General features: G+C 41.0%; 1 protein-coding gene across 10 annotated transcripts in view; it reads right to left on the reverse strand.

Moving 5' to 3' along the window:
* Nucleotides 1-27,528, reverse strand: part of VIT (vitrin) — a 232,706-nt gene that overhangs the window by 110,692 nt on the left and 94,486 nt on the right. The window lies entirely within an intron of this gene.

Below are 27,528 nucleotides of genomic sequence, written 5' to 3' on the forward strand. Positions count from 1 at the left end.
ATAGAATGATCAAGTACAAAAGTGAGAACTTTATAGCTGAAAAAAGGCCTTCCTATTGGGTATCAAAACTCAAAAACAAAATGTAATATATTACAGCTTATAAATCCTTAGATTTGGTGACTGCATAAGTTTTAATTTTTCAAGCTAAAACATTTTCAGCAAGTACAGAAAATTTCTGTTCATCGTGCCAGAAGTGCAGTGTCCTTGCCACTTCCTGTGGGCGGAACTAAAAGTATTATTTGCATTAGTTTTTCCTTTTTTAGGCTTTACACCTTTATTTTCACCTGGTGACCCATCATTAACACATTACTGTCCTAAGCTGATGTCACTAACTCACTGTACTATATCTATAAAGGAGCATTGTTGCCACCCTAGAACAAGAAGAGTGTTCAACTACAGAACTATAGATCAATCCTCCCTTTGCTCATCTCTATAAAATAGGATGAAGGTGTTCTGTAGTTAACAGAGGTGAACTGGGTAGGGATGATACAACTGATTCAAATAACCTTGCAGAGGGCATGAGACAGCACTAGATTGCTGGCATCATTAACAGGCATTTTTTTATACTGATCCAAGAGATATAACAAAACACTTTCAATTACATATAATAAACAGACCAACATTTAAGGAATAGGAAATCTTCATTGTTAGGCTTTACATGCGCTTAAAGTCTGTTAAATGTATAATTATTTGTATTAGCATATATATTTACCAGTGAATTAATTCAACATCTTTCCTATACATTTCATTTGTCTTTTTTTAACTGTCAAATTTTCATATATTGTGGTAGCTCAGTGTTCAAAAAAGCTGCTAAAATCAAAATATTTTACTCTGAGCGTGTGCTCTCTGCCATGTCTTAAATGCCTCGAGAACATGTCTAAATTATCATGGTAATAATACTCCTCTTACTTGTTTTCACTAAAAATGGCGCCATGAGCACTATGCTGTTTGTTTCTTATGTTGGAATTCAAAAACAAAATGTGTTTGGTAATTAAGATTTATAGTCAAAATGTTCTTACTGCCTTAGGGATAACAGAGTAATTCAAAGTGAAAGAAAAGTAGAGCTATGCCTATGTAATAAATGAACAAATTAAAATCCATAAACACCTACACCTGCATATACATATGCACACATTACAATGAAAATGTATCTCTTTTTATATGGTAAAGAGCTTTCCAACCATAACTGATCATAAATGAAGAAACCTGCATGAGAAACTTGTTTTAATCAAAGCAAATGGTGTCCTTCTTCTTAATTCCAAGTCAGTAGGACAGAACGAAAGTGATTTCAGTAAAGCTGTAGGTTTATTTTCATATTACTGTTCTTCTTTTAGGGTACAGCATGTCATGGTGGAGTATTTATTATAGCAGACTACAAAACAGTGATGACTTTCGAAGTGCAGTAGTATTTGGCAAAGCCTACGCTTATTGGAGCTGAGTGAAAGTTACATTTCAATTGCTTTTATTGATTTATTGTTTTTGACACAATGAATTCTGCATTATTGAATGAGTGTGAATAAGAGTACAATTGGATGGCCAAAGCAATTTGGGCAACAGCCATTGGTTCGACCAAACTGTGGTGTTTTAAACTTAAAGGTTTCATAAGTGGTAGACTTATTGTCCAGTTTTGTGGCTTATTGGCAGTTAAAAAAATAAATGAACACTGACAAGCAAAGGTAATTTCCTATAGCCTCCTAAAGTATATATATGCAATGTATGCGCATTTGTCTCCAATGATTGTTTTTAGTCTAACCTTTGTGTTTTGGTTGAGACCTGAGTCATTTATTGATGGCATTGAAATGGAGCTCTGCCCAAAAAGGCTTTTCATGGTGACTTTGCATCTCCAGAAAGGAGAGCTGTATCAGCTTTCTGCATGTTTAAAAAGAGTCAGAAGTTCTATTATATATCTATCATTTATAATTTTTAATCAAATGTAATTAATGTAATCAAATGAAATGAATCAATTCCTAACTGAAATGACTGTCTTACGTGTGATCTTTGATACTCCTGAAACCAAATAACATACAAAAATATACAAAGACCTAAAGAAGATTGTGGTGTCTGCTGCTGGAATGTCCCATAAAACGTGCAGTTTAAAACTCTCAAAGTCTAGCTTTGATTCGCTTTTTAGGCTAATTTTTAGTCTAGTTTTTATTTGAAGTTGTATCTCTTACCCATACCCCATAAATAATTAATTGCACCCCTGAATTGATTAATTTACAAATGAAGGTCTTTTGGCTTTGAGGAGATCATATGCATCTGGTTATGAATATCAGGAGCTTGTCCAGAGGGTAGTGATGGCATATTCTCTGAATGGTCTATAGTTGTGTGCAGGGCTCTGTCCTGGGACCAGTTCTATTCAACTCATAAATGATACAAAGGTTGAATAAATAATTCTATATCAGTGATTGCTAGTTATACAAAGTTAAGCAAGTCAATAACTTCACAACAAGATATAACAACAAATAGCAGATGAGGTTTAATATTGAATAATGTCAAGTAATGCACTTGGGAGCTAAAAATATGCACGTCAGATATTCACTAGGGGGAGAACCTCTGGGGGAACTGAGGCTAGAAAAGGATCTGGGGATTCTAGTAGTTCACAGGCTCAGTAATCGCATGCAATGCCAAGCTGCAGCAAACAAGGCTAGCAGTCTATTATCAGTTGCCATCCAGTTTTGGTCACCGATCCTCAGGAAGGATTTGCTTGAACTGGATAGAGTCCAAACAAGGGCAACAAAGCTAATAAGGAGGCTGGAGGACCTCAGTTATGTGGAATGATTACAAATATTAAATGTATCCTTCCTGTAGAAGAGAAGCCTAAGAGGGGATATAATCACAATATATAAATGGTTAAATGGTGACTCCAGCATTGGGAGGAAACTTTTTAATCCAAAGTCTCTTACTCATCTATGACTTTTAGCTATAGGTAAGCCTATAGTAAGGCTTACCTATAGGGATAGTAAATATCTCCTAAGTGCACCGTTTAGGAGATATTTACTTTTGATGCAGCCGGTGACATCACCGGTGCATTCCCCCCTGAAGGAATGGCACATCACTTCAGAGTCCTATGCCACAAACAGTGGCTCCCGCATGTATGTGGGGGAGTGATGTCATTGCGGTTCTGGCCACTCACACAGCCAGAGTCTGCGAACCCGGAAAGAAGACCAGGTGAAGTTGGAAGCAACTTTAGTATGGACAATGCGTCACTGTAGGGCTTTGTTTTAAAGTAAGTTTCACACAATGTGCTAGTTTGCGATGCATGTTTTTCTTACCAAACACAATGTACAGGTATACTGAAAATGGTACTAACACATGTACAGGTATGCAAGTGCACACACACGCACAATCAGGTTGACCTGGATGGACTGATGTCTTTATTCAGCCTTAACAAATATGTAATTATATATCTCATTGTATATGCAAGTGGGTTTATCAATTAAAGTGATTGTAAAGTCTATTTTTTTCCTATAAATATAACAAACATGTCATACTTACCTCCTCTGTTGCAGTGGATTTGCACAGAGCAGCCTGGATCCTCCTCTTCTTGGATCCCTCTTCTGTGATCCTGGCCCCTCCAAGTCTCAGCTCCCTGTGTCCATTCAGACACGGAGCCCTGACCTGGCCCTCAGACGCAGAGGCGTAGCTTGAAGCTTGTGGGCCCCGATGCAAAAGTTGACCTGGGTCCCCCCCTCACTACTTCCAACGTGCATGCAGATACATCCACCGCACGCCAAGATACTCAAAGTGGCTTAAGAGTTTTGAGTTCCCAGAGTTCCTCTTTACATCAGAGGACAGGGATTACCACTGGAGAATCAGAGGACATGGACCCCTGGCAGGTCACTTGGCAGAGCTCCTTTCCCATTCCAGCACTGTATACAGCTCCCCCCACACTACACAGGGCTGAAATCACATTCCTTTACACACAGTCTGTCAGTCTTCACAGGGTGCATCTGGCTTTTATGTTGCCCTTCTGACCTGTGAAATTCTCTGGTCAGAACGGCAGTGTAGTTGCAGAAGGCAGATACACCCTATGCAGATCATGGCTAACTGGCCGTGTGGTAAAGGAATGTGATTTCAGCCCTGTGGAGGAGGAACAGTATAGAGTGCTGTAATGGAAAATGAGCTCAGCAGCCAGGCATAGCATGCAGGGTGGGGGGGGTGGTCAGGGGGCTTGGGGGGGGCAACTTAGATCTGGGAGGGCAAAGCCATGTGACACAAAATCTGGAGCCTGCAGCCATTCAGGGGCCCCCCGAGGAGGTGTTAAGGGATTTGTTTTAGCAATTTCTGAAGGTTTCTCTGTCAGTGTTGGCAGGTGTTGGGGGAAGGTCACCTCCCGGAGGTGTGTGTCTTTTCCCCAGTTGTCAGGGAAGTGGGGTAAGTAGACATCCCTGGATGGGGGGGTACAGAGAATCCCAGCTGGTAACTAGGAGACACTGAGCAGTGTCATACCTCACCAGTGACATCGATCGGTCCCATCGTGGTTACAGGATGGCACTCTCCTCCTCATGCCTCGCTGAGCTCGGTTACCATTCCATGTTGCCAGCACACAGCACAGACACTTCCCCACCCTGGGCTGTTCTCAACTCGTGCTCCTCTTCATTCAGGAAATGGCTCACAGCTTCTCCCTAGCCAATGGGAAGAGAAGAATGTGGACTGTGGAAGGCAAAGTATAAACCCAGTACTGGAGAGTGGCTGTGGGGCCCTAGGGCAGATTGGAGCTGGATTTTGTGGAGGATATGATAATATGACAAGGAGGCTTCTGGGGCCCCCTGGAGCTAGGGGTTGACCCCCGCAACCCCTTATGCTACGCCCATGCTCAGACGGCTGAGACACTTGTGGACATCACTGGACTGAGAGGGACCTCAGGTAAGGGGGGCTGAGGGGGGCTGCTGCACAAAGAAGGCTTTTTATCTTAATGCATAGAATGCATTAAGATAAAAAAAAAAACTTCTGCCTTTGCAACCCCTTTAAGGCAATGAGAAATTTGGTAAGGAGGAGCTAAGTGCACTAACTAGGAGGTCACTTTTACACTATAAACATATAAAAAGTGTATACCATTGTAGATTTGTCAAGCTCAAAACTTTGTGTAGAGGGCAAGATGTATCATTAGTATACAGCATTAGTATAAATAAACACAAACCCATGAAGGCTTAGCACAAAGAATAAAGTAAGCTACAGACCAATGAGGCCTGGAGGCGTGGTTAACTTGAATGCCATCTTGCTACTTGGTGACAAACAGAACTAACTAAAAAACATTAATTGTAACATTACCAGAGAAAATGTAACGTTAACGTGAATAACTTAAATTGACAAGTGCTTTTGGTAACCTAAACTGAGTCAAGAAAGGAAATCACTTTTATTTGGTTGCTGTGAGAGATACATCACCATTGTTCTTTGTACATTTCTTCTAAGAAGGTGTATTCTAAAAGGAACACATATTTTGGAATTCAAAATTATGTTTCCTATGATTGGAATTTAATGATAAAAAAGTGAGTTATTATTATTATTATTATTCATATATAGCACAGTTTGCGCATTGCTTCACAACATGGGGGCAGACAGTACAGTTACAATACAATTCAATACAGGAGGGATCAGAGGGCCCTGCTCGTTAGAGTTTACAATCTAGAAGGGGGGATCAAGTGGAACAAAAGGTAATAACTGTGGGGGATGATCAGATGTAGAGTTCCATAGGACACTAAAACAAAAGGTTGTCATGGAAGTCTCACCTAATACATATTTCTGGAGAGGGAAAGGAATTAGGTAAATAGTATTACAAAGTAACAATTCTGCAGTCCAGTAATACAGACCATTCACCTATATAAATACAATTAAGTAATAAGGTGTGTTCCTCTGAATCTAATCAGCATATAGAAAAAAGAGGGAATGGACCACAGTGTCCAGGAAAGAGATTCTTCAAAAAGGAACAACAGGTATTTATGAAAAAAATTCAAAACAGAGAAACAATACTTCCACCACATAAATTAAAATATGATAACGTTATCAAGACAGAAATGGCACAACAAACACTCAACCCTTATTCAGATCATAAGCCAGGTGGTAAGATGATGAGTCCCTAGAAAAATATTCCCCACATATGAAGAAGCCGATCGCTATTTAATCAATGGGAAAATTCATAGGGAATTCAGCACACATCCGCTGGAGACACCAGTACTGTGTATAAAGTATGATTCCAGGCAAAACTGTGTATTTCAGGGAGAGTAGCTCTATGATAGGGCTTACAGCGGGATTCTAGAAACCGAATATGTGTTCAATGTAGCAGAGATAGTTCATGAAAAATGGATCATAGTAAATGATGAGAGACTAGCCAGTCCCGTCACTTACCCGGCTAGTTGGACGTACACACTGATGAAGGCTTACCACTCTCCCAATGTCCAGTGATCCGAGCAAATAGAGTCACTGAAGAGGGTAATAAACTTTCTGATGGTACAGGGGGGGAGAGGGAAGTTTGTTCGCCGCTAGCAGGTAAAGATCAGCATGTCTGCTTGTGTAGCGGTCTCTCATGTTGCTGTCTACATTCGGAAATTGAAACACTTCCACATTCCAGGAGTCCTCTGTGCTTCCGTAGATGTCTGGAAGGGGAATAGATGTTGCAAATGATCTGTGTACAGACTATAGATGGTGTGGTGGCATAGTCCTGATGCGTTTTACTCGGTGGTCGAGTTTCTTCATAGGATTGGAGAGGCTCTGGAAAAGTCCTGGAGGCAAGCATGGGAGGAGCTGATGAGGGAGCTAGAGAGCAGGAGGTCTTGAGAAGAATGAAGAGAACGATTAGGTTGCTATTTTGAGACTATGTCAGTGATGTAGCTGGGAGCAGAGTTGTGGATGGCTTTGTAAGTAGTTGTTATTATTTTGAATTTAATTCGTAGGGTGAGCGGAAGCCAGTGGAGGGATTGACAGAGAGGAGTAGCAGACACAGAGCGGTGGTAAGGTGGATGAGTCTGGCAGCAGCATTCATGATGGATTGAAGGGGGGGATAGACTATGTAGAGGTAAGCCAATGAGGAGGGAGTTGCAGTAGTTGAGGCGAGAGCTTTGTTGTGTCATTAGTTAGAAAGGGGTGTATTTTGGAGATGTTGCAGAGGTTGAGGCGGCAATATTTGGACAATGATTGGATGTGATTAAAGTAGAGTTCAGAGTCCAGGACTACACCTAGGACCTTGGCATGTGGGGATGGGCTTATGGTTGTTCCATGGGTTTTGACAGAGAGATCAGGGGAAGAGGCACACGGGGGAGGAAAAATGATAAGTTCGGTTTTGGATAGATTACGTTTGAGGAAGTGGTGTGACATCCAGACTGATATATCTGATAGTAAATTAGTGATACGTGAGGAGACTGAAGGAGTGGGCTGAGGGGTAGAGAAATAGATTTGGGTGTCGTCAGTGTAGAGGTGGTATTGGAAGCCATGGGAGGCTATCAGCTGACCCTGGGAGGAGGTGTAGAATGAAAAAAGGAGAGGTCCAAGAACAGAACCTTGGGGGACCCCAACAGAGAAAGGAAGAGGAGAGGAAGAAGTAGAATTGTAACGCTAAAGGTGTGGCTGGATAAGTAGGAAGAGAACCAGCAAAGAGTACAGTCACAGAGACCAAAGGCATGGAGTTTCTTGAGGAGGAGGAGGTCAACCACATCAAAGGCAGCAGAGAGGTCCAGGAGTAGGAGTACAGACTAGTGTCCATTGGTTTTAGCCATTAGTAGATCGTTTTTTTAGTTTTAGGATAGCAGTTTCTGTGGAGTGTTGAGGACGAAATCCTTACTAAATATAACTACACCAACTAAATGTGCAAATACACCAAGCAAGAACATTCAGTAGGTGCTAACTCACATGCAATCTTAGCTTCAGCAATAATCCTGGCAGGCTTTCCTACCACAGAGCTAAATTCACTAACTTTAATATCTACTCTAAGATGTTGTTGCTCACAAAGTGTTAGCAGTTTGGCAAGATCTTAACAGAACAAAAGTTTGCTACCACAGAATTGGTGCCTTTAAGATATACGCATTTTCATAGCAGTAGATGTAGTCACACAGACACATGTCTATGTCTACTTGAGTGTAGTCCAGCAACCTAGATTTTTTGCAGACCCTACAGTGGCCTGTTCTGCAGGTTTACCCATAAAGTACTCTAAAATATGGGAAAAGGCTTATCTTTACTGAAACATTAATGCATGAAATTACTTCTAATCCCCTTCTTAACCTTTGGTCCTGCTTTAATGGGCAGACCTCAAATACATTATTTTAAACAGAGTCTGTTCAGAGGGCTGTCGGAGATTTGACAGATTAGGGTCAACATTTATTAAACAAATACTTACAAGACCTGTCATTAAATGCAAAGTAACATTGCTATGTAGACGATTCAATAAAAGGACAGTAGTTTAATCTGTTTACAGAAATGCAAACGCCTGCTTTACAACTTTTTAGACACTAAGATGAATCAAGGTTAGCCACTGACACTGGTGAAGATTGTTAGCTGTTCCATCAGAAGCTTAAACTATGCCCTTTTCCCAGGATTGCTATTTACAAAAGCGCCATGCAAGCCTGGGAGAGTCCTTCAAGTTTATGTAAATGATTAAATAAATTTACAGACGCTTTTCAAAATTAACCACATGCATATTTTATACAGCAATTTACTTCAAGGACAGAAATAAGATGAATGTGTGTAGATGCACAGCGGCAAATGAAAATTAAAGTGGCTGCAATAAGTAAAATAGAAAATCAGGAGTTGTAAATATGACGATAACAAATTGAGAAAGACAGAGTGGTCTGGAATGTTCAAAGTAATAAAATGTAGACAGGTCTATTTTGTGTACATCCCCATTAATCCATGTTAGATTCTTCTTTCAATAACAAAGGGCTGCTTTTTACATCCAAGTTCTCTGGCTCTCACTCTTCCATCTTATATTTGGTCTTTTCCTCCAATATGCCAGCATACTTAGCAACGTCTATTAATCACTGAACAATTTTTTTGGGAAGTGTGAGCTACTTAGGGCGCCAAGCTCCATTCTGCCACATCATTAATTTTCCTAATATATGCCATTCAGTTTGTATAAACCTTTCTTTGAGTGTATTGAGGAAGGATGGAGCGTGACTCCTTTTTTTCCCCTCTCTCACAACTTTCAACATCTTTAATTGAAGGAACATAGTGGTCGGTTCAGTTCACTGAAAAACACCACTTGTCAGAGTCTTCTGCAACAAATTCAAACGATGAATAGCACATGTTGAAATACCATGACAGAGACCTCTTAACGAGGGCTGGTAATCTGTCATGGTGGTTTGAAACTGAAGCCAGCTAATGTCTCTTTTTACAAATACCTGATGGTTTTACAAGAACCATGAATGATTGTTTTCGCCTGTTTTTGCACATTTTAACCAAAATGTCATGGTTTTTAAGTGTATTTGCAAAGCTGGCTTGTGTTGCCTCAGCTTCTTGGGTTCTTGTCCAGTACTGTTTAGGAGGAATAGCTTAGCAGTAGGAATGGCATGGGAAGAAAATGAGAATTTACTAGACACAAGTAACTGTTAACTGGAACCAGTGTTTGAATCTGCAACAGATACTGTTCAATAAAAGGATCCATGGATGTTGGCCAATATATATATATGAAAAGTGTGTGAGCAAGAAATATTATTGTTGCGCATAGTAAACAAGAGCAAGCCACAGCTTTCATAGCCACAACAGGATAAGAGGGCTGTACTTTCTGGATGAATGAAGGTATGATTTATACATTGCAAGAGCATAGATCCACATGTGTGATAAATATCTTTAGTGATAACACACCACAAGTCATAAAAAAACACTCTTCCTGGAGCTCCGCTTTAATCATAACCCTAGCCAAAAACCTACATCTAAAATTAAAGTTCTATCTTTAGTCCTGTACCTGGCTCTAACCTAAGCTATCCCTATTCCTTGGCAAAAAAAAATAACTCATTAGTAACAATGAATGTTTACAGGACCACAGGAGCCAGCGTACTGGATCCTGCACAACCGTCAAATCAAGTTTTAAAGAAGTTCGAAGCCTCACCCCTATGCTACCATGTAGCAAGGTCTTTGCTATGGTCCTGCTTTTCTTGAATATTCACTTAGTTTATTGAGAGAAGATTCTGAACTGATTTAAATCAGCCCCCACTGTATGGGTCTGAAATTGTGTGTATATACATAAAAGAAAGACAAAAAAAAGGGTAGTTAGTTAGCAACATTAAATAATTTAAGTTATCAAAGAAGAATGTAAGACTATCTACTGTAGATAGCTAGATATGAGTTTCAGGTTCATAGAAGTAGATGTAATCTGGATATATAGGGCTGGTCTCCCAGAGGGCATATTACACATATAATGATTTCTTGGTTGCCATGTGATATAGGCACTTTCCATCAGGAATTATGTCACACCTATATGACTCACCAGAACAGTAAATGCAATAAATCTGCTCTGTTAGGTCAATGAAGCATAAAACACATGGAATGTGAAAATAATTCTGTTTGAACAGTGATTTTACTTGGGCTTGTGCATTCTAAATAGTTCTGTCTAAAGTTGTTTGAACTTTAGCAGCAGAAAGGGATAATAGTAGTTGTCAGGCAGGCTGTACAGACAAATGAAATGTCAGTTCAGCTTTAACTGCGGAGCCACAACCAAAATCCGCCCAAGAAAATTGTTACCATACCATACTAGGATCCATGTCCTACCAAAATGTCAACAAAGCCAAAGACACAGTTTATTTGACCTTTAGTAAAGCCAAGAGAAATTCTTCATTACATTTTCTTTTTGACAATTTTAACTGCTGCCAGGGTCTCACAACTTTGTCTGTATACTATTCCTCTCCCACTCCTGCCTCGCATGGGCTCTAGTCCTTTGTATGGGTCTGTGCTGCCATTTTGGATCCCGTCCTTTAGTAAAGGCTAAATGTTACCTTAATGTATTCTCTGTATTAGGGTAAAAAACCTTACCTGAGCTGAACCTCGATCCAGCACTGTGCCGGAGAGCAGCGGCACTACTCATGCGCTACCTCATCACTGGACTCAGTGAGTGCATCCTGATGCTTCTGATGCTGTCAATCAGATCCAGTGGCAAGGGAACAGGGGGCCAGGGACAAGCCACACTATGTGTGTCAATAGATGCACACAGTGAGACTCAGGATCAAGTCCACACAAGTGCACCCCTAGTAAGCAGATTGCTAGGGGAAACTTGGAAGGTAGAGGAGGATCAGGGCTGCTCTGTGCAAAACCACTGCACAGAGTAGGTAACTATAACATATTTGTTATTTTAAAAAATCCTTTAAAATCACTTTAACTTTTAATATACATATATATATATATATAGATCTATATATATATATAGATCTATATATATATATAGATCTATATATATATATATATAGATCTATATATATATATATCTATATATATATGCACAGAGTATTCAGACCCCCTTACATTTTAAATTTATATTGCAGCCATTTGCTAAAATAGTTTAAGTTCATTTTTTTCCTCATTAATGTACACACAGCACCCCATATTGACAGGTCATGAGCAGTGCCTGGTTTTCTCCACACATACCACTTAGAATTAAGGCCAAAAAGTTCTATCTTGGTCTCATCAGACCAGAGAATCTTATTTCTCACCATCTTGGAGTCCTTCAGGTGTTTTTTAGCAAACTCCATGCGGGCTTTCATGTGTCTTGCACTGAGGAGAAGCTTCCTTTGGGCCACTCTGCCATAAAGCCCCGACTGGTGATGGGCTGCAGTGATGGTTGACTTTCTACAACTTTCTCCCATCTCCCGACTGCATCTCTGGAGCTCAGCCACAGTGATCTTTGGGTTCTTTTTTACCTCTCTCACCAAGGCTCTTCTCCCCCGATAGCTCAGTTTGGCCGAACGGCCAGCTCTAGGAAGAGTTCTGGTCGTCCCAAATCGTCTTCCATTTAAGGATTATGGAGGCCACTGTGCTCTTAGGAACCTTAAGTGCAGCAGGAATTTTTTTGTAACCTTGGCCAGATCTGTGCCTTGCCACAATTCTGTCTCTGAGCTCTTCAGGCAGTTCCTTTGACCTCATGATTCTCATTTGCTCTGACATGCACTGTGAGCTGTAAGGTCTTATATAGACAGGTGTGTGGCTTTCCTAATCAAGTCCAATCAGTATAATCAAACACAGCTGGACTCAAATGAAGGTGTAGAACCATCTCAAGGATGATCAGAAGAAATGGACAGCACCTGAGTTAAATATATGAGTGTCACAGCAAAGGGTCTGAATACTTAAGACCACGTGATATTTCAGTTTTTCTTTTGTAATAAATCTGCAAAAATGTCGACAATTCTGTGTTTTTCTGTCAATATGGGGTGCTGTGTGTACATTAATGAGGAAAAAAAATTAACTTAAATGATTTTAGCAAATGGCTGCAATATAACAAAGAGTGAAAAATTTAAGGGGTCTGAATACTTTCCGTCCCCACTGTATATATATATATATATATATATAGAAATAGTAATATATATATATATATAAATATATTTATATATATATATATATATATATATATGTGTGTATATATATATTTATGTATTTACGAGGGGTCATCAAAAAGTTTTCACACTTTTTTATATTTAATAGAGTTAAAAAAAGTGATGGATAGGAGTTGCCTATCTATAAAGTTCCATGACACTCCTGAAACCTGCTCTGTGTGTCCATAAGACACTGTGCTCCGAGCCCACCCAGTTGTGTTACAATAGCGAATGAATATTCACTATTGTAACACTGAATCGCCTACCGGACAATCAGGAGGGGGGTCATGGGACCTATCACCCAATTGGCTGAAAGGAGATCCGATCGGATTGGCTGGTAGGAGATGCACAGCGCACAGAGGAGAGGAGGGAGAAGACACATGCAGGGGAACCGAGTAGTAAACAAGCAGCCCCCAGTCCAGAGAGACCCTGTCCCCTCCCGCCACGCAGCCCGCAAAATGGGGTAAGTGCAGGGCCCCAACTGACACTGACCAACTCTCTGTTCGTATATCCACAAAGCTGGAGGAAGTGTCATTGGAGTACAAGTACGCTGATTACCGCACACATGTTCTATTGATAACTACAAGTCTGTCTGCTGATGTTTAAAATGTTTAATCTTTGCATATGAAAAGTGTTTGTCACTGTGAAGAGTTGTGAAAGTGTGGTTCTTTACTTCTAAAGCCTACCAAAAGGAGGGGACTTCCCCTCTTTGACAGTTGTTCCTGGAAGAGGTGTCCCCAGTGAAATATTTAATCTCACCTTTTTCTCTGGGGGACAACCTTACATTTTTTTAATTACCCATCTCATGGCGGAAGTGGTACCCATCCCACAATAAAAACTTTGGCTATAAGCCTTCCCCACTCCATTTAAAACTGGATAAAATTTTTTGAATTTACTTACACTTTAATGGCATGCATGAACCTTTCTATCAAGGCATAGGTGGCATTGTGATGGCATATAAGAATTTGTAGAAGAACATTCCCAATAATAATTTTTCAATTAGATGACTTTAGAAATGTTTTTAAGTGTTTATGAGAATAAAGGTTAAATCATTAAAGATAATCAAAGTATTGATTAATGAAAATGTACAGGATTTCCCCCAGAGCTGGTTCTGCTGACAGCCTGACCTATAAAATGCTGGATTTTCCACCATATTTTGTCCAGATATGCAAACTTGTTGTTCTCTAAACTGTACAGTGAAGACTGCAGGTAAGCAAAATACAGATACAAAAAGAAAGTAATGCCAGCCTGGGCCTATAATGTGCTTTTTAAGCACAGGTAAAGAAAAGATCTGGTGTGTTTAGAGTGTGAGTTATAAAAACTTACAATGGAACTTACAATGCAACTTACAATTAAAGCCTATATTGCTAAGTGAAATATTAAAGTGTTACTAAACTCACAACAGTAAAGTCAGCCTGTACATGCAGTAAAAGGGATAGTAAACCCTCAAGGTTTTTCACCTTAAAGCATTCTGTGCATTAAGGTGAAAAACCTCCTGTGATGCAGCAGCCCCCCAGAGCCCCCCTTTTACCTACCTGAGCCTGGTCTTTCCAGCGATGGGGATGAGCACACCAGATCCAGCCGGTGTCTCGGGTCCTGATTGGATAGATTGATAGCAGCACAGCCATTGGCTCCCACTGCTGTCAATCAAATCCAATGACGTGGGAGCCGGGGGGCGAGGCCAAGTCTTGCTGTCTGTGTCAATGGACGCAGCAGCAGGACACGGGAGCTCACCCGCATCAGTGCCCCGAGGGAGAGCGGCTCTCCAACGGGGCACTCAAGAAGAGGAGGAGCCAGGAGTGCTGCTGAGGGACCTCAGAAGTGGAGGATCGCGGCCACTCTGTGCAAAACCAACTGCACAGAAGAGGTAAGTATGAGATGTTTTTTTTTTTTTTTTAAACAAACATTTACATATTCTTTAAAGCATGCTTGTTATACTCACTGTGGAACCTAAGAGGTTAATCCTCTGCGTTGTGTAAAAAGGCTGTTCGATTCTGTATGCACAGATCCTCCCCCTCTGTCTGCATAAGACAGAGTTACTGGAGTCAGGCTGTACATGCTCAGTTTGGTGTGTATTGCTAGAGAGTTTTTTTGTAGCAGTGGTACTGGAGGGGGGGTTGTAGCGGTGGTACTGGAGGGGGGATGGCAGTGGTGGTATTGGAGGGGGGGTGGCGGCAGTGGCACTGGAGGGGGGTGGTGGCGGTGGTACTGGAGGGGGGGTGGCGGAAGTGGTACTGGAGGGGGGTGGTAGCATTTGTACTGGAGGGGGGGTGGTGGTGGTGGTACTCAAGGGGGGGTGGCAGCAGTGGCAGTGCCATCCTCTCCCACCACCACCTCTGCCTCTTACTGATCCCACACCCCCACCACTGATCTCATCCCTATTCCCCCCATTATCACCTCTGTTGTAGTGGTGATGGATGGGGCGGGGGGATAGGGATGAGATCAGTGGTGGTGGGGGGGATGGGATCAGTAAGATGCAGAGGTGGTGGAGGTTGGGATCAGTGCAAAATGTCACGACTTACCGCCAACCAATCAATCCCCTACCTCAGAAATGATCCTTCACCGTGCCTCCTCCAGGAATGCCTTGCCTCATGGGTAGATGGACTGTAGACGGGACAGCAGGTACTCCATGCAGTCACAGAGGGGAGTGCTCCTTCCCTGCTTTCACTCAATTGGTCTGCTGACTTTTTTCAGTGTCCGCCTCCCTACATTCTCTCTGTCCCTGGATAGGCGGGGCCTGGGTGGTCCACACACACAGTCTGCCTCTGCCTTCTCTCTCCTCAGCGGGCGAAAGCCACCCTTCCCGCGGCATGGACCGACAGATGACAAATGGACACCGACACACACTCACACACTGAACAGCCAGGTGGGCCCCTCACGTGGCAGGAGGGCCCCTCACAGTCACACTGATGAATGGGCAGTCGGCGGCCCCCCTGAAGTGGCAGAGAACTGCGGGGCCCAGTCGCAAGTGTGACTGTTGCGACCCTGATAATTCCGCCACTGATACTGCTGATGAGAAAAGGTATTTAGCAGTTTGTATTTACTAAAATGATTACATTTCCATGTTATGTGTGCTGTGGGAGACCAAATATAGTGAATGCACGGTCCTGGGTTTAGTGATACTTTAATTCCTGTTGGACTGACCTAAATGTGTATAATTAGGTGGGTGCAAATACTATTCCTTTGCCGGTTTTCAGATTCTGGTAAAGTATGTGACTCACACCCCTTGCTTTTATGTGACTGTTTTGGTGCTTGGCAATTGACCTGGCACTGTCATATAGGAGTAAGGACCCTAAGCCTAGTAAGAGCTCGAACAGTGATTTCTATACTCTTAGAGGCTCAGAGTAGCCGTAGGGGAGCAAAGGAAAGGTAAGTATGGGCTATTGGCGAGGGTTAGATTCCTTTCCAGTGGATCCTTATCCACACGTCTCTTCACTACCTTAAAGCAAACTTGTAGCAAAAAGCAATATTTAAAGGCAATAGTCCTTAGATATGGGGGTTGCGTACATTTTCATTTTTCAGGCTAAAAACACTTTATGACTTAAAGTGACACTAAGCTCTAGTTTAAAAAAAATTCTAATAAGTACAGTATGTATTCTTAACTCAGAAAAGTACCTTGTATTGATCTCATTCTCCCTCAAATAAATGATTTCCTGGCTATGTTTGTTTTCCATGGTTCGACTCTATGTATCCCCTGCTCTTACACACAGTGACCATGAACTTTGGACTATGGAATGTGTAGTGTCCATAGGGCAGTGCACATGAACTTTGGACTATGGAATGTGTAGTGTGCATAGAGCAGTGCACATGACCGCAACTAACGTGTACTGCTCATTCAGGTTCAGGAGCTCATAGAGGACAAAGAGGAAGAAAACCACAATAGGAAACAATTTTATGAAAAAATAGATTACAGGGTCATTAGGTAGTGGATATGTATGGATAATGTTTTGAAAATAAGGATATCAGAAATAAGTATCATTAAGTCCACATCATTAAAAACTATCAATAAATGCTGTATTACATGCTGTTCATACCCACACAAACACTATGGGATTTGTTTTCCGTATTCTTAAATACGTAAAACCTTCTTGATGTTCTCTATCTCCCCCTTCTAACCATGTCCCCAATGTAGTTGGAAATTTTACAGGGCAGTGTTGACAGCTAGTGCACATGCTCTTTTTTCAGTGAGTTTCTGTGCAAAAACATTTCCTCCCTATCACATCTAAGCACCTCATGTAACCACAGAGTCACACATGTGGGCGTATACACAGTGGTAAATGACAGAACACTCCATCCCTCCTCCTCCATGCTCACTAACCAGCTAAACACAATGGAGGAGGGATATTGCATCTTGATTGATGGGGACTTCACCTCCCTGTTAATCTAAGACACAGGCTAGAGGGGCGTGACAAAGCCTGTGACTAGCAGAAATCATCTCACACCATGTTATTGCCAAAATATAAAATCGATTTGATTTCAAATATATTTTTGTATGACAATTTAAAACAGTTTATTGATATTAATTATTTATTTTTATGCTATATCCTGAAGGCTGTTTTTTTTTTTTTGTTTTGTTACTTTGAACATGTGATCAGCAGCAGAGGACAAAAAAGCTCCTCCTGCTGATGTTTCCCTGCAGACAGGCTACGAAAGAGCTGAGTCATGTGACAGCTGTATATCGATTAGGAAAGAAGGTACTTCGATTTTTTATTTTAGTAAAATAATTACAGTGCCATCATCCATATACAGGCAGTCCCAGAGTTACAAACATCTGACTTACAAATGACTCATTCTTACAAACTGAGGGAGACAACAGGAAGTGAGAGGAAATCTGCCCCATAGGAAGGGAAATTCACTCCTGTAACGCGATCTGACTTTCCGCCAACAAAACTGTGGAATTTTGTCCGAAGGGCGTTGGCCCAAACTTGTCTTGCATACACATGGTCACACAATTGTTGGCCAACAATTATGAACGTAGTGACATACTAGACGTACTACATGTTTTTTCAGCTCTTTTGCGCCACCCTTTGGGCTCTTTCTGCTAATTTTGTGCTAGTAGAAGTTTGGTGAGTGTTGATTCACGCTTTTCATTTCGCACTTTTTATTTCGCACTTCTCATTTCGCACTTTTCAGTTTGCGCTTTTCAGTTTGCGCTTTTCAGTTTGTTTCTGAATGGCCGTTCGTCAACCAGCCATGTTGCGGAATCGGAGGAGATAACGTTTTATTTATTATTGGCCTTGGAGTTATTGCCTTGATATTAATTTTTTGGTTGAATAATGATTTGATTTGGTAAATTTTCTATATTTTTGGATGCATAGAATGCACTTTTTGGTTAGGTTCTATTGGCAGATAGCATGTCTAATTTTATTTTTTAATTTTTTTTAATGCACAATAAAGAAATTGTGTAGAATAATACTTGGCTATGTGTTTTACTTCAAATGACAGTTTGGGAGTAGGCAGTTACATTTAAAAAAATACAATGTAAAATTTACAAGGGACACCAACATAGTTGTATCTTTGATTTTAAAAACTACGGGATAATGGTGTTGCGGTAACTTGCCCAAATAAAAAAAAAAAAAAGCATAATAATATTATTCTTGATATCACTAGAAGAAAAAAAGCCTTTGAAAATTTGTTTGCAATAACTCCATCAGTATCACCAGCAATGCAGCTTCATTATTATCCCATTAAAGAAGAAGAGAATTGTGCGCTGCATTTGGAGATTTCATAATTTGCTGCACTGCAAATGTTAATTCTCCATTACGAACGCTAGTGTACAAGACCGACAGCTTCTGCTTCCGAGCATGCGTGTTTGTACTTTGTACTTTTGTCCAACGGACTTGTGTACACACAATCGGAAAATCTGACAACACACATTTGTTGGCGGAAAATTTGAAGATATGCTAGCCAACATTTGTTGGCAAAATGTTGGACAACAATTGTCCGATGGAGCATACACATGGTCAGATTTTCCGCTAACAGCCTTACATCTAACATTTCCCATTGGAAAATCCGATCGTGTGTATGGGCTTTAAGAGTTATCGTGGGAAAAAGGTGTCTCCACTGAAGCTTTATCACCAATCCTTCTTTCCACAACAACCCAAAATTTTCAAAATCCAATTGTTACAGGGACAAAAAAAGAGTGAAATCTTCAGAACAGGGGCACACACAGCAAAACAAACGTTACAGGGGTGTTAGCCCTTTCCTATGCTATTCCAAAAATATTTTTTTGACTGGAGTTACACTTAAAAAATGTATTTGTTCCAACTTACATACAAATTCAACTTAAGAACAAACCTATAGACGCTTTCTTGTTTGTATCCCGGGGACTATCTATACAGAAAGAGAAGGGATAATGTAAATTAAACAGTGTGTTTAATATCACTGTAGGGTATTAAGTTGACAGAAAAACGCCCTTACTCATAGAAACTGTGCAATATCTATTATCACTTGTTACTGTGCAGAGTTAACACATTATCACATAACTTGTCTGAAATTCATTTTTATTCTGTCTGTTCCAGTGAACTGTCCCTTTCTTTAATTGCAGTTCTAAGGAGCCAGTCTTGACAAGATGATGTTTATGATTCTGTTGTATGGGGGTGAAGCATAACATACAACTCATTGTGCAGACTTTAACAGCCTCCAGGTATGTTTTGTACGTGGGGGAGAAGAATTTACATCCAGTCTCTTGCTCTGCACAGACACTTAACATTACCTGAGGGATGCATTTGTGCATTTTTTCAATGTACTGTGCATGTCTACACAAAACTTGAAATACACCTTTTCAGAAGTAAAAAAGAGAAGGATCAGTTCACTCCTGAAGCAATATATAGTTTTCTTGTGGTAAGTATTCACGAGCTACCTCTTTTGTGTGTTGCTTTATTTGTTATTAAAAAGCAGATTAGTTGAACTTAGCCAAGTAACAGCACATGCCACCTTCTCTGATACATGGACATACTATGTGGTATTATTGTCTTTATGTATTTACAGTAGACAACCGAGATGCATAAGGAAGCGATTTAATTTTTTTTTTTACTTGATTGCTAAAGAAAACCTATCATGAGAAACAGAGGTTGCCATAGCTAATCCTCCCTTCTGAAATTGCTAGTGGCCCGACTGCCTTGTAACCTTCTTGCTTGAAATCTTTGAATAAGTGACCTAGGAACAAGTACACTGATGAGAATTTCTGAAGCTGCCCAAAGATTAATTTTTTTTTTTTTCCTTCAGCCAGTGGGCCAAATAAAAAAAAAAGAAGAGATTCCTCCATCACACAAGCAAAGTAGACAGAGGAATCCTACCTACTGTGCCAATACTTTGACAATGGGACTCCTCCGCTGTCAGAATACACAGATCAGCCAACGGGCTACAGCCTCTGATCTTCAAAAGCCTTCAAAAATTCTCATTTGCCAGGATTCGATCATTAGATTAACTTCTGTTGAGCGGGAATATCCACAGATGGTACAAAATTCAGCAGGTCCCTGCTGAACCAGCCAAATTTCTATCCATCTATGGCCAGCTTAAGTTTTGTCTGAATGACCTGATCTGCACTGATTTGGATTAACCATTTGCCGACCACCCCATGTTTTTTTGGTAAACTGCATTTATATCCTGCTACTCCAATCCACTTTAAACTTAATACAGACTGACTGCTTTTCAAATGTCTCTTTGGTAAAGTGAATTTATGTTACTGGTGTGTCACATTAAATCTGTAACCATGTTCACATTATTGTGATGTTTACTTTGTTTAAGTCTTACCTAAATTATGGGTTCCCTTATCTTTATAATTCTGGCCTTTTGGTCCTCTTGCAGTTTGATTGTGGTATGAAAATTTTGCTGTGCTAGCTGTCTGCCTAATATTACCTCCTGATTAATTAATAGCCAAATTCCATCCTCATCCATCACAGTATAAAACAAGACCTTCTTTATGGGGAGGCACATGCGGAGGGCACATGCTAGGAGGGCATGTTGGGGTTCTTTCAAAAAAGTAGGGTTCTTTAAATAAATGGCACTTCCGCTCTTGCACTTCAGTGATTTGCACAAAGCATACAGCATCAGCAGACTACTTTACAAAACACCAGACAGCAGGTAATCTCATTTCAAAATCAACTCTCCTTCCTCTTTGAAACATACATTTTTATCTCTCCTTTTCACAGTTGCAGCCTCTCTCCTCAAACTCTTTATTCTTCACCCCTCTTCTCCACCACACAATCTGTACATATCACCCTTTCTTCTCCCCTCTTCCTATTACTGAACCCATCACCTCTTTCAAACTCTAATCCCAAATGCTAACAAACCCCCCATGATGCTGAAGCATGTCTCCTCATATGAATCATATTCTCATATTACCTCCCTTACTCTTCTGCTTCTCCTAACCTCTGGAGATATATTCTCAAACCCTGGCCCTCCCTCATTTAACTGTGCCCAACACACCCATCACCCCACATCCTCTGGCAGTAGACACAATCTATGCAATTTAGTCTTTATTCCTCTTCTTCCCAATACCAGCCTCCCCTTCTCTGTGCCCTCTGGAACGCCCGCTCTGTCTGCAACAAACTCACCGCTGTTCATGACCTCTCGGTCACAAACTCCTTTAATCTACATGCTATCACCAAAACCTGGCTCCATGAATCCGACACTCCTTCTCCTGCTTCCCTCTCCCACAGTGGCCTTCTCTGGACTCACTCCCTAATGGAGGCAAGGGCGGTGGAGTGGGTTTGCTCCTATCCCCACAGAGCACCTTCCAGGTTTTTCACTCTCCTCCCTCTCTGTCCCTCTCATCATTTGAAGTTCACCATATATGCCTATTTTCTTCAACTTCCCTAAGAATTGCTGTGATCTACTGCCCCCCTGGACCGTTATCCAATTTCCTTGATGAGTTTTCGGCCTGGCTACCCTATTTTATCTCTTCTGATATTCCCACAATCCTTCTCGGCGACTTCAACATCCCTGTTAATACAAGCGATCCTGCTACTTCTAAACTTCTTAGTCTAACCTCCTCATTTGACCTGAAGCAATGGGTACAGGCTTCTACTCTGATGGCAACACCCTTGACCTTGTATTCTCTAACCTATGTGCTCCATACAACCTCTCCAACAGTCATTTTCCTCTCTCTGACCACCACCTTATTAGTTTCTCTCTCTCCCTGACTTCCACCACTTTTCCCTCCAATCGCTTAACCATCACCCGCAGAAACCTTCGCCACTTCAACCCTTCTCTCCTCTATTCTGCTACTGACCACCTCTATGACAAAATCTCACCCCTGCCCTGCCCCAACCAAGCCACTTCTGTCTATAATAAATCCCTGTCCTCAACCCTGGACAAGCTCGCTCCCCTCACTAGACACAGAATCAGGCCTCGACCTCTACAACCCTGGCAAACAGATGACACCAGAAATCCCAAAAATGTAGCAGTGCTCTTGGGCATCTGTGGCATAAGACTAAGTCACTCAAAGACTTCAACCAATACAAATCTGCCCTCCAAAAATAAAATTTTTGCCTCCACACTGCCAAACAGACCTATTTTACCACTCTCATTAACACGTTCTCATCCAGTCCTCGTCAGCTCTTCTCTACCTTCAACTCTCTATTTCGTCCTCCATCGCCTCCCCCACTAACTCACTCACTGCCCAGGAGATTGAAAATCACTTCAAAAATAAGATTGATACAATTCGTGATGAAATCTCCACTCTACAGGTATCTCCCCCAGTTAACAGCCCATGTCAACAGGTACAATCGACACTCCCTTATTCAAACCTGCTACTATAGACGAAGTTGCTAAACCCCTTTCTAATGCCCCCCTAACCACCTGCCCCCTAGACCCTATTCCCTCTCAAATACTACGGGAACCCTTTGACTCTAACCTACACTCTCTAACCCACGTCTTCAATCTCTCCCTCTCTTCTGGCATCTTCCCCAAATGAGCTAAAATATCTACTGGTTACCCCCATACTTAAAAAGCCGTCCTTGGACCCTACCAATCTTAACAATCTGTACCCTATCTCTTTGCTCCCCTTTTCCTCTAAACTCCTTGAAGGCCTGGTCTACAACCAACTGAATGACCACCTCATAAAGAATAACCTTCTTGATTCCCTTTAGTCTGGATTTGCCCTCAACACTTCACAGAAACTGCTCTTTTAAAACACACAAAAACCAATGGACACTATTCTGTACTCCTACTTCTGGACCTTTCAGCTGCGTTTGATATGGTTGGCCACCCCATCCTCCTCAAAAACTTCACTACCTCAGTCTCCATGACTGCTCTTTGGTGGCTCTCATCCAACTATCCCAACGTACCTTCAGTGTCACTTACAATTCTTTTTCCTCCTCTCCTCTTCCCTTCTCTGTCGGGTCCCCCAAGGTTCTGTTCTTGGACCTCTCTTATTTTCATTATATACCTCTGGGTCAGCCGATTGCCTCACATGGCTTTCAATACCATTTCTACACTGACGACACCCAAATCTATCTCTCCACCCCTCAACTCACTCCATCAGTCTCCTCACGTGTCTGGATGTCACACCACTTCCTCAAACTCAACTTGTCCAAAACCAAGCTCATAATATTTCCTCTCCCACATGCCTCTTCCCCTGACTTTTCTGTCAAGAGCAATGGCACAACCATCCACCCATCCCCACATGCCAGGGTGCTAGGTGTTATCCTGGACTCTGAACTCTCCTTTAGGCCCTAAATCAAATCCCTTTCCAAAGCTTGCTGCCTCAAATTCTGCAACATCACCAAACTACGTCCCTTCCTAACCAATGAAACCACTAAGCTCCTGATTCACTCCCTGGTTATCTCTCGCCTCGACTAATGCAACTCCCTTCTCATTGGCTTACCTTTAAATAAACTATCCCTTCTTCAGCCCATCATGAATACTGCTGCCAGACTCATCCACATTACAAACCGCTCAGCATCTGCTACCCCTCTCTGCCAATCCCTCCATTGGCTGCCACTCACCCAACCAATTAAATTCAAAATACTAACAATAAGTTACAAAGCCATCCACAACTCTGCCCCCCAGCTACATCACTAGCCTAGTCTCAAAATACCAATCTAATTTTCCTCTTTGTTCCTCCCAAGACCTCCTACTTTCTAGCTAACTCATGATTTCCTCCCATATTCACCTCCAGGACTTCTCCTGAGCCTCTCCCATCCTCTGGAATACCCTTCCCCAATCTGTCAGACTATCTCCAAATCTAGCTATGTTTAGGCAATCCCTGAAAACTTTTCTCTTCGAAGAAGCCTACCCTGCCTCCACCTAACAACTGTTCTTTTATTTTCTTCATCAGCTCATCCCCCGCAGTTATTACCCTTTCATATCACTTGACCCTCCCTCCTAGATTGTAAGCTCCAGGCCCTCTGATTCCTCCTGTATTGAATTGTATTGTAATTGTACTGTCTGCCCTACTGTTGTAAAATGCTGTGCAAACTATTGGCGCTATATAAATCCTGTATAATAATAAAAATAATATTTGTAGTAAAATGCATGATGGTGCATTTGAAAAAGGTCAAGTGAGATTTTAGCTTGGCATTCTCTTCATTTTAACATGTGTGCGTTATGACAACACAAAGATGTAAATAGCCCTAAAGTGTTTTTAGTTTTGAATATAGTAGGGAAGAATTAAAACTAATTTAAATTGGATTAAAAAAAATATTTTATTGTTGTCTGTGCCCCTGTTCAATAATTTCACCCTCACTAGTTGTGTTGGTGACCATATTTGTAGTAAATCCCAAATTTTTAAACTGTCACCAAAACAGGAGGTGAGGGTAAGTCATTCAACAGGGATGTCTGTTCATCTGTTCAGGTGACACTGTACAGAAGGAAAAACCCCTTTCTTTGTAGAAATGTACTTTCACATCCTGTTGCATCATCTCGATTTTTTCTGCTATGAACCAATTTTATCATAAACTTTGGGCATTTGCTTGGTGCGATCATTGCACTCTATATACGTGGATTCATAACTCTGCATATTCCCCCCATTTTCAAAGGATGTCCCCGCTTTGTGGAGTGCTGCTGAACTGGAGCTTGTATGTCCAGTGATAGTTTGAAAGGCACCTAACTTTTACTTGTGTTTGAACAAAAAACATTGACAGGGTTCTTAACTATTCCCTACTCCAGGGCTGGACAAATCCTAGTCACCATGGCAGTAAAAAAAGCTCCAAGTGACCAGGTATATTCATATTTTAAATTTATTGACTGTAGTTCCCACAATTGCCACAAGAAGTCACCTAAAGGAAATGAGATTTCCTTATTGACTGTAGATCTATCAGCCTCTACTAGATTGAACCTAATAGAAAGAGGATTTCCTCAATCACTGAACTTTACCAGAACAATAAATTGTTATTGCAGACTACCATGGACCAAACTTCTCTGTACATATATCAAACTGTGAAAAAATAAATAAAAAATAGAGCTGTGTTCCCAAGACAGATTGTTTATGTGTACACAATTTTAACACTAAAATACAATAATATGTAATAATATATTGTATATAATAATGTGCGTAAAAACCCCAAGACCACATTGTATCCAGGAGACTCCTTTAACTGTATTCTCACGGCCTACCTGATAGCAACTCCCTTTTTGGGATTAGGCAAGGATTGTTATATATGTTGTATTATGTGATGTACTAGTTCTGGTGTTAGTTAAGAATACATACAGTATATATGAGTCTTTTGACATATGGAACACAAAGCCCATAATTGAGCTCTTTTTTTTTTTTGTTATTATTATTATTACTATTCTTTTTTTTTGCACAGCTTGATATGTGTACACGGGAATTTGGTTTGTGGTAGTCTGCAACACATTTGCAAGTGTTTCCTCCCTGTATTTTTGTAGTGTATAAGAAAGTGAGATGACTTATGGGTCAGATCTGTGAGATGGAGACAGCATAGGTGTTAGTACTTTGAGACTGTAGGAACAGTTGGGTCAGCACTTTGTGTGTGAGAGTATAGTCCTGTCTGCATGGGATTGTCCAAAAAAAACAAAACAAAATCAGGGCAGTGGCCACCAGGATTTGTTTGGGTCTGTTTTATCGATGTATGTGCCCAAACATTCACTTTGGGGTCTATTTAAAAACAAAATGTACAAGTATTCGCACAGCCATCACAAAAAAATCCCTGTATTGTACCTAATTTATCTTTTCTATAATTGCCAGTTCCATTCAGTGGCCGTCATGCAGTATTTACCTGATTGAGGTATTTCAAGGAAATACTGCACTGTGGCCTCTGGAAGGAGCTGACGATCATAAGAAATAAACAGGCCCAATACAGGAATTATTTGTGACAGATGTGGAAATACTTGCAACATTCACGCAGCAATTGTTTATTTTTTTTATAAATAGACCCCTTTGTGTAAATATGTCAATGAAAAATAACTGGGCCATGGCGTCTGACTGTAGACTGCTGGCTCCTAGTTTTTTTTTCTGTTGGCTACTAGATATCTGAAAGATTTGTCCAGTCCTGCCTCACTCTATCCAAAACAAAACAGTAAAATGAAAAAGGAGGAAGAGGAGAGTGGGACTTAAAAGAGGCTTTTGACGGCGTGCCTCATTTAAAGTCCCACCCTCTTCTTCCTCCTTTTTCTACATAGACAGGGATGGAGGCATGAGACCTTAATAGGTCCCTGCCTCATTTAACCACTTAAGCCCCTGACAATTTGGCCGGCTAAAGACCAGAGCACTTTTTGCGATTCGGCACTGCGTCGCTTTAACTGACAATTGTGTGGTCGTGCGACGTGGCTCCCAAACAAAATTGACGTTCTTTTTTTCCCACAAATAGAGCTTTCTTTTGGTGGTATTGATGACCTCTGCGGTTTTTATTTTTTGCTCTATAAACAAAAATAGAGCAACAATTTTGAAAAAATTGCATTATTTTTTACTTTTTCTTATAATAAATATCCCCAAAAAATATATATAAAAAAAATTTTTTACTCAGTTTAGGCCGATACGTATTCTTCTACATATTTTTGGTAAAAAAAATCACAATATGCGTTTATTGATTGGTTTGCGAAAAAGTTATAGCGACATTATGGTGGAAACATCGGACAATTTTGACACATTTTTTGGGACCATTGTCATTTTTACAGTGATCAGTGCTATAAAATTGCACTGATTACTGTAAAAATGACACTGGCAGTGAAGGGGTTAACCACTAGATGGCTAGGAAGGGGTTAAGTGTGTCCTAGGGAGTGATTTTAACTGTTAGAGGGCGTGGCTATGAGTGACACGTCACTGATCACTGCTCCCGATCACAGGGAGCTATGATCAGTGACAGTATCACTAGGCAGAACGGGGAGATGCTTGTTTACAGTAGCATCTCCCCGTTCTTCAGCTCCGTGAGACAATCGCGGGCATCCCCACAGACATCGAGTCCGCAGGACCCGCAATCCTACTCACAGAGCTTGCGGCAGGGTCGCGCGCGTGCCGCCAGCGGTGTGCATGTGACCACACGGCGGCAAATTCAAAGGGACGTACAGGTACGCCCATTTGCGCAGCTGTGCCATTCTGCTGAAGTATATGTACATGCGGCGGTCGGCAAGTGGTTAAAGTCCCAACAAATCGTTTCTTTTCGCAAAACAGCAAAAAGGTTTTGGCTTTACATACACTCTAATTAATTTCGTAGTTTCACCTTTCTCACCAGTGTTGTCAAGCTCAAATTTAGTGGTGATTAGTCTAATTCCATCACTTGATTTGTCTCAGAGAATGCCAAAACATTCATTAACTTGTAAAACTGAGTTTCAAGGAATGTGTTGGTAACTTGCCAGCTGTCAGGGTATTAATTAAAAAGTATTACAATTATTCCCAGTAGCAATAATATTTGGAAATTCATCTGCCATTGTGATATTCCTTTCAGGCCTTCTAAAATGTCTTCATTTTGTTCAGCACGTTGCTGGTGGCCACTAAAGAAATTATCATTGTAAACTGATGTTTTGCTAGTGTTTTGCTTTGCTATACAAATTGAAATATTCTACATTTAAGTAGCATTTTAGGCAATTTACAATGAAAATAAAAACCAATAAAGCTACT

The sequence above is a fragment of the Aquarana catesbeiana genome, linkage group LG04, assembly GCF_042186555.1.
Source record: "Aquarana catesbeiana isolate 2022-GZ linkage group LG04, ASM4218655v1, whole genome shotgun sequence".
NCBI lineage: Eukaryota > Metazoa > Chordata > Amphibia > Anura > Ranidae > Aquarana > Aquarana catesbeiana.